The sequence below is a fragment of the Notechis scutatus genome, chromosome 13, assembly GCF_049901735.1.
Source record: "Notechis scutatus isolate UNSWTSFEM ecotype Mainland chromosome 13, rNotScu1.2, whole genome shotgun sequence".
NCBI classification, from domain to species: Eukaryota; Metazoa; Chordata; class Lepidosauria; order Squamata; family Elapidae; genus Notechis; species Notechis scutatus.
The window spans coordinates 4,242,811-4,255,875 of record NC_142021.1 but is presented as its reverse complement, the minus strand read 5'-3'; the positions used below and the strand labels follow the sequence as shown (position 1 = coordinate 4,255,875).

General features: G+C 42.7%; 1 protein-coding gene across 11 annotated transcripts in view; it reads right to left on the bottom strand.

Moving 5' to 3' along the window:
- The window catches only part of TAOK3 (TAO kinase 3), a 95,973-nt gene that overhangs the window by 65,470 nt on the left and 17,438 nt on the right, over positions 1-13,065 (bottom strand). For 5 of the 11 annotated variants that reach the window (XM_087942756.1, XM_087942762.1, XM_087942763.1 and 2 more), the window contains exons 2-3: positions 4,314-4,424; positions 635-738 (exon numbers count right to left, since the gene is read on the bottom strand). The gene's annotated coding sequence lies outside the window, so the exon portion shown is untranslated. Of the gene's footprint in view, positions 1-634; positions 739-4,313; positions 4,426-13,065 lie in introns of those variants that run through there. The other 6 variants (XM_087942758.1, XM_087942760.1, XM_087942759.1 and 3 more) reach the window with 4 other exon arrangements.

The following is a 13,065-nucleotide window of genomic DNA, read 5'->3' as shown; positions in this document are numbered from 1 at the left end:
GGAAAGGCATCTGGCCAGTAAATACTCGGTTCCATTCAGTCTCCCAGACTTCACCCCGCAAGGGACTATATGGGGTTATTAAAAGATGATGACAGTGACCATGCGAAGTTACAATGGCACTGGAAAAAAAAAAGGGACTTATGACCATTTTTCACATTTATGACCACTGCAGCATCCTGGTAGTCATGGGATAAAAATGGGCAAACTTGGCAAACTGATTCCTATTTATGACAGTCGCTGCATCCTAGGGGGCCACGGGATTCCCCAGGTTCACTTAACAACCGTTTGACTGACTTAACAACTGCAGGGATTCTTCACCTTTCTAATTTTTATGTCGCTCTCTCCCCTACAAAAGGTAACTCTGGGCAACTTATAAAATAAGTAAAATAATAATAATTAAAATATTATTAAACCATTAATGGACAGTCAATTAGGAAAGAGTCATGGAAGATTGTTTTTAATAGATGATTACGGTTCTGAGACTATTATATGGAGATTGGACAACCATTTGTCTGAAGTGGGGTCGGGTTTCCTGCCTTAGCGGGGGTTGGACTATTAGACCTCCGAGGTCCCTTCCAACTCTGTTGTTCTATGTGAGATGTGCCCCGAAATGGAAAGATTCTGAAATACTCACAATGGAAGAATGAAGATATCAGAACTGGCAGGGATGACCAAAAAAATATAAAAATGACTTGATTAGAGAAAGATCGACAATTTCATTTATCAGAGCCTGGAAACCTAAAAAAGAGAGAGAGAGAGGGAGGGAGCGAGGGAGGGAGGGAGGGGGAGAGACAGAGACAAAGAGAGACACACAGAGAGACACACAGAAAAAGACAGGGAGAGACAGTGAGAGAGACACAGAGACACGGAGAGACAGAGACAGAGAGAGAGAGAGAGAGAGAGACAGAGAGAGAGACACGGAGAGACAGAGAAAGAGACAGAGAGAGAGACACAGAGACACAGAGAGACAGAGAGAGAGAGAGAGACAGAGACAGAGAGAGACAGACAGAGAGACAGAGAAAGAGAGAGAGAGAGAGAGAGACAGAGAGAGAGAGAGAGAGAGACAGAGAGAGAGACACAGAGAGACGGAGACAGGAGACAGAGAGACAGAGACAGAGACAGAGAGACACGGAGAGACAGAGACAGAGAGAGACAGAGAGAGAGAGACAGAGACAGAGAGACACAGAGAGACGGAGACAGAGAGACAGAGACACGGAGAGACAGAGACAGAGAGAGAGACACAGAGAGACAGAGACAGAGAGAGAGAGACAGAGACACACAGAGAGAGACAGAGAGAGAGACACAGAGACAGAGAGAGAGAGAGAGAGAGACACGGAGAGACGGAGACAGAGAGACAGAGACAGAGACAGAGAGACAGAGACAGAGAGAGAAACACAGAGACACGGAGAGACAGAGACAGAGAGAGAGACAGAGACAGAGAGAGAGAGAGACAGAGAGAGACAGAGACACAGAGACACGGAGAGACGGAGACAGAGAGACAGAGACAGAGACACGGAGAGACAGAGACAGACAGAGAGACAGAGAGACACAGAGAGAGAGAGAGAGAGAGAACACAGAGAGACAGAGAGAGAGACAGAGACACGGAGAGACAGAGACAGAGAGAGAGACACAGAGACACAAAGAGAGAGACAGAGACAGAGAGAGAGACACAGAGAGACAGAGACAGAGACAGACAGAGACATGGAGAGACAGAGACAGAGAGAGAGACACAGAGACAGAGAGAGAGACAGAGACAGAGAGAGAGACACAGAGACAGAGAGAGAGACACAGAGACACGGAGAGACGGAGACAGAGAGAGAGAGACAGAGAGACAGAGACAGAGACAGAGAGACAGGAGACAGAGACAGAGACAGAGAGAGAGAGAGAGAGAGAGATAAATTAACTTGTGAGTTATGGGTTTGAGGATCAGAAAAGGTAGAATATCTCAATTCTTCTCCATCAATACCATTTTAAAGCCTAGTTATTTGGTCATAATGGACAAAAGTCCATTGAGAGTTACCAGCAATAACATCTATATTTTAACCTTCATCAAATAAGCTAACTTTATATTCCTTATCTTTCCTTTTAAGATCAAAGGTTATCAGATGGGATTGCTCCTCAATTAAATATAATATGTTCATTCCTCGCTCCCCTCCAAATCTCTTTTAAAAAGACCCATTTACATGATTTTTTTTTTTAAAAAAATATTTATCAGGTAGTCCTTGAGTTACGAACACAACTGAGCCCCAAATTTCCGTTGGCTAAGCGAGACAGTTTTGTCCTATTTTACGACCTTTCCTGCCACAGTTGTTAAGCGAATCGTTGCAGGTGTTAAGTGAGTCATGCGGTCGTTAAGTGATCCTGGGATTCCCCATGGATTTTTTGCTTGTCAGAAGGTGGCAAAAGGGGAATCACACACAACCCCGGGACCACAGCGACCATCGTAAACGCGAGTCAGTGGCCAAAACGTCCCAGTTTTGATCACGGGACCGTGCAGAATGTTGCAATGGTCGTTAAGTGTCAGGATTCTGGCAGTTCCCTCAATTAAATCATGAGTCTCGAGCCAAACTTCCCAAATTTCAAAAGGATTTATTGGGACTAAACATGCCGGCACTGCCTGGGCGTAGCCAACTCTGAGACACATCATTCATTGTCACCCTTGACCCTGGTTTTCCCTCCACCCCTCTGGGTGTATCATAATTCATATTCTCCAATGGGACACATCCATAGCCAAGAGACATCAATCATGCTGTCCAATTAGATATTTGCACGGCAGAAACTTCAGTCCCCTAGTTACTATCTTTGAAAAACTATTTATGGAATACACTTTCGATTTCCAAGCTGCCGCACTGCTCCCCCCTCCCTTTCCATTGGCAACTCGAGAAAGACCACAGAAATATTTTATGAGTTGACAGTGTAAGTGTGAAAAATAGTCATAAGTCACTTTTTCCCCCAGTGGCTTTGTTAATTTTGAATGGTCAGTAAGTGAACTGTTGTTAAAGTCCCTGTATTGTTTTTTTTATCTTGTTAAACATTACCTCAGCAAAAATATATTTTTAAGAGGGGGGAAAAAATCCTCGAATGACCTACACACATCTGTGATTCGTCTGGGGACCCTAGCTGCAAGATGTCGGGATTTGGAAGGCCCAAATAAAGAATTAAATGACCTCACCCGTCCCAGCGGGAGTGACTCATTTTGACAGATGATATGCATTTGAAGGGGAGAAATCTAAGCGAGGGGAGGAAAAAATCAGGATGTATTTTGGAAAACATGAGGGAAGAAAGGGCTATAAAATGCTTCCAGACAAAAGGTAGTCCTGGACTTACAACAGTGATCTATTCGCTTAGTGACTGTTTGAAGTTACAACAGCACTGGAAAAAAAAATGACTTAGGACTGGTGTTGGGACCTACGACTGTTACAGCATCCTGTGATGATCCAGGGTGTAGCACAAAGGCCACACAGTCAGATAATCAGTAGGAGTCCCTTTATAGCTCCAACTTTGCCCCCCAATGTCCAGGTTACCTTCTGGCTGGAGAAAAACTCTCCCAGGAACAGCCTTTGGCTGCAGAGAATCAAGTCCAAAACGTGGTCAACAAAAACTGTAGCTAATGAATGGAATCAGGGCCCTTTCCTCCCCCATAAGCCACGCAACTCACATTGCTCCCTTCTCCGTTCCTCCCTGTGTGCCCTAGGATGAAGAGGGGGTTGGCCTGGGTCTTCCTTTAACTCCCTCTCCCTTGTTCTACCTCTCCCCTGCTCTGCCCAGCCAGACTTTGCCCTTCCCCAGTTTCCTCCACAGCCAACAGAGCCACACTCCCACTCCCTGTCAGGTGTTCGTCTTCCTCCTCCTCCTCGGATTCAGACTCCGACAGGGGCATGACAGATTTGTAGTTATGTCGGTTGCAGTGTCCCGGAGTCACACAATCCCTTTTGTGACCTTCTGACCAGCAAAGTCAAAGAGGAAGCCACGTTCACTTAAGAAACCGTGTTACTAACTAAAACAACTGCAGTGGTTCCCTTAACAACACTGGCAAAAAAAGGTCGTAAAATGGGGCAAAATTCACCGAACACCTGTCTTGCTTAGCAACGGAAATCACGGGCTCCATCGTGCTCAAAAGTCGGGAACTGCCTGTATCTCAAATGTCGTGAACAAGCAAAATCCCAGAAGGGATTAAGCCAGGATGGGGATGAACGTAGGGTTTGTTTCGAAGGCTCACGTAGGGACAGACATTTGGGGCTCAGTTGTGGTTGGAACATCAAGGACTGCCTGTAAGAAGCAACAAAGACCTATGCTCAAATTCTTCACCTTACCTGGACAATTATGGCATTCACCATCGTCTATGGCTCAAAACGCATTTCGGCAAAACATCTGGATTTTTCTTCTGGAGCTTCTGTTGGCTTTCTGTCCGCTGATCTTCTGACCTGCAGGAGAAGGGGAAAGCAGCCATAGTTAAAATGAGCAACCACACACGGTACAATATCTCTTTTGAACAATTTATGGAACTACCCTTTCTTTTTCCTCTTTGCTTTTAAGGGGACAGGTACGAACAGAGGAGAATAGCAGAGTTGGAAGGGATTTTGGAGGTCTTGTAGTCCAACCCTTGCTCAAGCAGTTGACCCTCTACCATTTCAGACAGGTGGCTATGTAGTCTTTTCTTAAAAACCTCCAGTGATGGAGCAATCACAACTTCTGAAGGCAAGTCATTCCACTGATGAATTGTTCTCACAATTGTTAGGAAATTCCTCCTTAGTTCTAGGTTGCTTCTCTCCTTGATTAGTTTCCATAGGTTGCTTCTTGTCCTGCCTTCAGGTGCTTTAAAGAATAGATTGACCCCCCCTCTTTACAGAATAACGAAGTTGGAAGGGACCTTGGAGGTCTTCTAGTCCAACCCCCTGCTTAGGCAGGAAACCCTTATACCATTTCAAACAAATAGACAAACTACGCTGCCTTTGGTCCGATCTAAGTAGAGCATATAAAATCATACATTGCAATGTCCTACCGGTCAATGAATACTTCAGCTTCAACCATAACAACGCAAGAGCAAACAATAGATAGAAACTCAAGGTTAACCGCACCAAACTTGATGGCAGGAAATACGACTTCAACAACAGAGTGGTCAATGTCTGGAATACTCTACCTGACTCTGTGGTTTCTTCCCCAAACCCCAAAAACTTTAACCTTAAGACTGTCTACTATTGACCTCACCCCTTTCCTAAGAGGCCTGTAGGGGGCGTGCATAAGCGCACCAACGTCCTTGTCCTATTGTTTCTTTTTTATTCTTCTTATTATGTATCCATTTAGGTACTCATAACTATGTTTATACTTATACCTGTTATCTTACAATCGCTTGACAAAATAAATAAATAAAATAATAAATAAATAAATAAAATAATAAATGAATAAATCTCTTCTTCAAAACTCCCAGTGTTGGAGCATTTACAACTTCTGGTGGCAAGTTTTGTCCCACTGATTAATTGTTTTGACTCTCAGAAAATTTCTCCTTGGTTCTAGCTTGCTTCTCTTCTTGATTAGTTTCCACCCGTTGCTTCTTGTCTCGCCTCGGTTCCTGTAGACTGCGATTGTGTTTTGAAATCTTCGTCCGTGTTTTTTCTCTTTCCCAAAGCGTGCTCCTAGACAGAGTCTGTAGCCAGATGAGTGTTTGCAAAGCATCCGACGATATGACTAAGGATGAACGCACAGAAGGGCTGCCCACACCGTTGGGGCTCGTTGCGGAAGCCACGCAAACCATGATGCACCCACGTCACTTGCCTTTTCTCCAGTTTCTTCCCTCCCCCCCCCCCCCAAACTTCAGATTTGCTGGGGGTGGACATCTATCCAAACGCATGAGTCAGACTTACGTTCTTCCATCTTACTCATCCGCAGGGAGTTTGAAGGCAGGATGAAGCATGGCACAGACCTTACCGTCAACCCTGAAGTTGGCCAAACTGAGGCCATTTTCCTTTTGGTAGTTTTTCCTCTTCTCGTGGCTTCGGGGCTGACACAGCCTGGTGCGAAGGAGCTAGGGAGGGAGGGGTGTAGAGATAGCCAGGGTGGATAAAAAATGATTTTTTAAAAAAATGGATTTTTTTTTTTAATTTAAATTGGGTTTTTTTAAAATCACATTTATTTTAATAAAATGCTTTTGGGAGTAAAAATCTATCTAAAGATAGTTTTCTCTTTAAGACAACATCAATAATTTAGTTTATTCGGCATGAAATGGAGCTTAGTTATGTAACAAGAGGCTGTAGGACCCGTATACTGCATGAGTGAAAATATCTACAGACCCCTCACGTCCTGGACATAAACTGTTTCAATTCCTTCCCTCAAAACTACACTATAGAACACTGCACACTAGAACAACTAGGCGCAAGGACAGTTTTTTCTCAAATGCCATCACTCTGCTAAACAAATAATTCTCTCAACACTGCCCAACTACTTACAAAGTCTGCATACTATTACTGTTAATCTTCTCTCCTTATCACCCATCTCTTCCCATTTTGTGATTGTATGACTATAACCTTGTTGCTTGTATCCTTACAATTTATATTGACTGTTTCCTAGTATGACTTGATTGCTTATTGTACCCTATGACTATCATTAAGGGTTGTACCTTATGATTCTTGACGAATGTATCTTTTCTTTTATGTACACTGAGAGCATTTGCACCAAAGACAAATTCCCTGTGTGTCCAATCACACTTGGCCAATAAAGAATTCTATTCTATTCTATTCTATTCTATTCTATTCTATTCTATTCTATTCTATTCTATTCTATTCTATCCCCATCCCTTATTCTATTCTATATTCTATTCTATATTCTATTCTATATTCTATTCTACATTCTATTCTGTTCTGTTCTATTCTATTCTCTATTTTGTTCTGTTCTGTTCTATCCCTATCCCTAATTCTATTCCATTCTATTCCATTCCATTCCCCACCATCCAGTCAGAGTAGAGGAAGCCCCTTAGATGAGAAGGGAAATGTCATAAAAAAAACAAAACCAGAAAGTCCAGTTGCCTCTTGAAAAAAAGCACTTTTGGGACAAGCCATGACCTGGTTGACTGAGAATCCCCGTAGACTTCTAGAAAGTGTTTTTTATCCTCTGTGAAGGCGAATACTTCAACACAAAACCTAGGCACCTTCCTGTCCAATCCAGGAATACGGAGAGTTTGCATAACTCCACGGAGGTGAGAGACTATTAACAGAGAAACAATCATTAGCAAGTCTTACACCTACTTGCTGTCAAAAAAAAACAAGTGTTGGCTTACTCTCGGGTAAGCCTCCTATTTCATGATTGTAAATGTCTTGCTCAACCAATCTGCTCTACGAAGAGAAAGGATGAAAAATTTGACTTGGGGAAAAAACCGCCAACATGAAGACTTCGAAGCCTCTCAGATGTCTTCAGAAATGTCACAGGCAACCTCGCCCACCCGCTTGGAAACGGCCTGGAAGAGAAACAGAGAGAATTTATGAAGTAGGCCAGGAAACATGCCCCATTATTTGGAAATGCAAGCCAGGGGTTGAAGAGGCTGGCAAAAGACTCCAGTGCATTGTTCCACCCATCTGTAGGCAACTCCTGATCTTCTCCACCAGATACTGAAGGCCCTGCCTAAGATCCCAGTGGTTGCTTTTGTTAATGAGAGAAATATATGACTCAGTAAGGTTGGTCTTAGCAGCACCCTTAGGTTGATGGACAGGCATACGGGAAACAAAAACTTCAGAAGATGAACGCCAATTAGTTCATCCGTCCTTTATGTAACTCAAGAAGAACTCAAGCATCTTCTATCAAAAGATACCTACATTTGGTATTTTCAACTAAATTCAGAGACCGTTTACCTGTTAGAAAGATACCGCTTGGTGGGCAGGTTTATTACATTTGCCTAGTTCATGTCTTCTGGGTGAGGGAACTTCTAAAGGCCAAAGATGTTCTGAAGTTCTAGAGCAGGGGTCTTCAAATTTGGCAGCTTTTAAGACTTGTGGACTTCAACGCCCAGAATTCCTTAGCTAGACATGTTGGCTGGGGAATTCTGGGAGCTGAAGCCCACGAGTCTTAAAGTTGTCAAGTTTGGAGGCCCCTGTTCTAGAGTTTAAAATCAGTTCTTGTGGGATGTGAAGAGGTCCAAGAATAACAGAGTCAGAAGTGGCCTTAGAGGTCTTCTAATCCAACCCCCTGCTCAAGCAGGAAACTATATCATTTCAGACAAATGGCTGTCCAATCTCTAAAAATCTCTAGTGATGGAGCACCCACAACTTCTGGAGGGAAGTTGTTCCACGGATTAGTTGTTCTCACTGTTAGGAAATTTCTCCTTTGGTCTGGGTTGGATCTAGGTTGATGCTTGATCGGTTGAGAGTTTTAGGTTGATTCTTGATCGGTTGAGAGTTTTAGGTTGATTCTTGATCGGTTGAGAGTTTTAGGTTGATTCTTGATCGGTTGACAGTTTTAAGTTGATTCTTGATCAGTTGACAGTTTTAGGTTGATTCTTGATCGGTTGACAGTTTTAGGTTGATTCTTGATCGGTTGAGACTTTAGGTTGATTCTTGATCGGTTGACAGTTTTAGGTTGATTCTTGATGGGTTGACAGTTTTAGGTTGATTCCTGATAGTTTGGTTGACAATTTTAGTTGATGCTTGATCGTTTGATAGTTTTAGGTTGATTCCTGATAGTTCGGAGGATAGTTTCAGGTTGATATTTGATATTTCAGTTAATAGTTTTAGATCGATTCTCGACAATTTGGTTGAAAGTTTTAGGTTGATACTTGATAGTTTGGTTGATAGCTTTAGGCTGATATCTGATCGTTAGGTTAGGTTCCTATGGAGCTGATTTCTACCTAGGCGGACTGACAGTGTAGGATTGACTGATGCTCAGCCTGCCTAAGGCAAGATTGTCCTTGAGGTTTGTCAACAGTGGGAACAGCACGGTTGGAGGTCACGAACTTTCTTTCTCTGGGTGCGACCCGAGCACAATCTGGGCAGCCATCTCTCAGGGAGGTTTTCCTTCGGTTTCTTATATTGAGCAGATGTCTGGACCCAGCAGCCCAAATGGTCCCTTCCCATTCTGTGATTTATGATATGCCCAGTGGAGATGTTCTCACCGCCAGAGGTTTGCATCTGTAACTCCTTGTGTTCTTGCTACTTGCTGATTATTCATGGACAGAACGCCACATATCATCCAAGTGGGGGGGACTTGCCAATAAAAGAACAAAGGGAAGCAGATTCATTCCGTTGGGATGGTCACAAACACAACGGCCCTTCAACCCAGGAAGGGGTGAGCGAACTGAGCGAACAGTGTGGATCCTTCACATTTAAGAATACAGAAACCTGCCTGGGGTCAGCAAGTTCTCAAACATTTTGGGTTGAATCCACAGAAGAAAGAAGAGGGAGAAAACCAGATGCGATAGGCAAACTTGGATTGATTGAGTGAACGAACCAATGGGCTGGGTTGAATATAACAGATCAAACCATGGATCCAATCTCGCTCGGTCACTGGGATCAGAGTGATTTGTCATGCATTGCAAAAATCGCTTGGAGGTGGGAGACGCTTCCAAGGTCATCTACCGGATCCCCTGCGTGGATTGCCCCTGTGACCATGCAAGACAGATGAGGAGGAAGCTAACCAGATTGCAAGAACACAAGGAGGAGAGCCAAACTCAATGGCAGCCTCATGTCGCAACGCATTCAATTTTGCAGCTACTACGATGGTTGGCCAAGCAGGTACAAAAACATCCAGGGAAATGATTGAAGCCCCTTGGCAGTCGACAGGAGGGCTGATTTTCCACCAGCCTATCAGGAGCTGAGAACCTGGCAGCACAAGGAAACAACAGCCAACAGCTTAATAGCCGGCCATCAACATCTCAATCAACCAAGAAGCCACACCTAATAAGGCACCATATAAATACTATGAATATGGATGCCCAAAGCATACATTCTTGTAGAGAGAAGCTACCTGAGGATGGGCTCCAGCACGAATTTGAAAGCTCAGATGATTGACCCAGATTTGAACATGCAACTTCCTGGGACACCTTTATTTGCCTTCATATGTGAGATTAAACCATGAATCATCAACTACCATGGCTACTACAGTAACAAAGAAAGCGCGCACCAAGCTTACAACATTCCTGCTTTTAAAACATTATTCCCAAATCCACCGAGATTGGAACAAATGCTTGGGGGAATCTTAAGCAAAGCAGAGAAGAATGCAAACTGGAAAAGGAAAGAATTGTTAACAGGCCATCTATTCATGCATCTTCTTCCAGAGCCAGCAATTTTTTTTTTTTGGGCTCCAGCTCAGCCTTGAGGGTGTGGTAGTTATACAGTATTGTCAGCAGTGTGAAGTTGTTCTGATATTATGACCCCTTCCAGTACTGGTAAACCTCTCCCCAAACATATGCGCAAATCTGCATGAACAGTTTTCTTGAGCCCTCCAACAAGATATTCCAACTTCCAGATGGATTAACAAGGGCAGAAAAAAAAAAACCTCTGCAAACCAAATCAGCAACAAAGAGCGACTTTATTTACAAAGAATTTTGCTCAGTCTTACCCTGAATGTTTTGTCAACCTTGGTGACTTTAAGATGGCTGGACTTCAACTCCCAGAATCCCCCAGTCGGCATGCTTTTTGTTTTTCAACCATAGCAACTTGGAAAGGGGTGTACCTCTAAACCTTCATCCCTTTAAGACGTGTGGACTTCAACTCCCAGAATCCCCAGGCCGGCATGTTTTAAGTTCCTTAACCGTAACAACTTGAAAAGGTGTGGTGGCCTTCTCAACCTTCGTCCCTTTAAGATGCGTGGACTTCAACTCCCAGAATTCCCCAGCCAGCTGATGCTATCCACAGCATTTTTATTGATTGATTGATTTGATTTGATTTGTCAATCGCTTACAAAATAATAGGTATAAGTATAAACATGAGTAAGAATACAGGAAATAGGTACGATTAAATGGGGACAATAGGACAGGGACGGGAGGCACGATGGTGCACTTATGCACGCCCCTTACAGACCTCTTAGGAATGGGGTGAGGTCAATAGTGGATAGTTTGAGGTTAAAGGTTTGAGGATGAAACAACAGAGTCAGGTAGTGCATTCCAGGCATTGACCACTCTGTTGCTGAAGTCGTACTTTCTGCAATCAAGTTGGGAGCGGTTAACATTAAGTTTCTATCTATTGTGTGCTCTTGTATTGTTACGGTTGAAGCTGAAGTAGCCACTGTAGCGGATAATTTTGTGTACTACACTTAAGTCCAACAGTAGGCGGTGTATTTCAAGATTGTCCAAGCCCCAAATTTCAAGTCTGGTGACATAGGGTATTCTACTGTGAGCAGAGGAGTGTAAGTACTCTTCTCGTGAAATACTTCTGGACTTGCTCAATTGTATTAATGTCTGATATGCAGTGTGGATTCCAGACCGATGAGCTGTATTCGAGCATTGGTCTAGCAAAGGTTTTGAATGCCCTAGTTAGCAATTCAATATTTCCAGAAGAGAAGCTTCCTAAGATTAGATTTACAACTCTTAATGCCTTTTTGGCAATGCTGTTACAGTGAGCTCTGGTGCTTAGGTCATAAAGCTATGAGTATCTTGCAGGAAATGAACAAGACAACCTGGCTTTGGGGACGGGGGTGGGGGAGGGAAGAAAGAGGAGGGAGGGGTAAGGTTAAAATCACGAGAGAGGGAAACAAATGCCTGCCTTCAATTTCAATACTGTTTTTACTTATAGGCAGAGAGCCGATGACGGAGAACCAGCTGGAAAATGAATATGTGGAAGTGTATATCCAAAATATTATGACAATGTCAGCAGACTTAATCTTGATAGCATATGCATAAGTGCAGTAACGGCAGACAGAGTTGGGCCCGTTTCAAAATACAACAGTTGCTATCACTGTTTCGAAACAACAAGCGCGACAATTAATTCCTTAACCGATCTATCACTAAAGAGAAAACGCCAACGAACGTCAGCTCCTGTGATTTGGGTTTGCCTTCACTGATGTGTGGATTTAAGATAGTTAACATATTGTTTGTCGCTTCTCCGCCTAAGAAGGGGACAACAAGGGACTTCAAAATTACAAAGCTAAAATTCGGGGGGGGGGGAGGATTTATTTTAGAACTTGGCATCAGGAGGAAAAAAAATATGCCAGAAAGGCACGAAAGCTAGACAGAAATGGCACAGGATTTTCCTGCCTAAGCAGGGGGTTGGACTAGAAGACCTCCAAGGTCCCTTCCAACTCTGTTATTAAGAAATATCTCTTTTCTTTATTATTAAGAAATATTATTAAGAAATAATGAAGAAAAGAGAATTGCAAAGTGGTTATCACTGATTAAGAGGCAGAGAAAATGAAGGGGGGGGGGTTGATCATCAAAACAAGTTTTTAAACTGGATAGAGGGCTAAACAAGAAGCTGCCAATAGAACGAAGTGAATTAGAAGTAAAAGGGGTAAAATCAAATGAGGAAGACTAAAGAAGGATTTTAGAGATTTGTACGGACAAGACAATAATATACTAAAAAATGGAAACTGAAGCAAACGCTTACAGGTTTCAACGTCCAAGAAAAAGCGGATGAAAGGGAAACCTAAGTGAAACCTCAATTGAAGAATTGTAAGGCTGCAGGTGTAGATGGTATAAAAACAGAAGAAATGTTAAAATAAGCTTTCACAACCTTTTTTTTTCACCAGGAAGGCACCCGTATTCGAGTCTCAGGAAATCCTTCGATAACAGTGATTCTATCTACAGATAGCATCGTACAACGCACCGTTTAAAAATGATTTTAAAAAAAGAAATCTCTTATGGAACTCCAAGCAAAGGAGTGAACTAGCTGCAGAGTTGCGGTTCATAAAAATTCGAACATTGTAAGTGCCAGCATTGTGTGGTTTGCAAAGTTCAAAAAAATTACAAATTCAAAAAAAAAAAAAATAGAAAAGAAAGAATACAGAAAATGAAAAGTACGTAAACTACTTTCTCCTTCATCACAAATGTAAACAATTTCAGTAACTTATCTCCTTCTCTTAAAATACAAGGAACAATATTTTTCCCCATACTTCATCCTTTATCTATAAATAAATCCTTAAAACCATGTC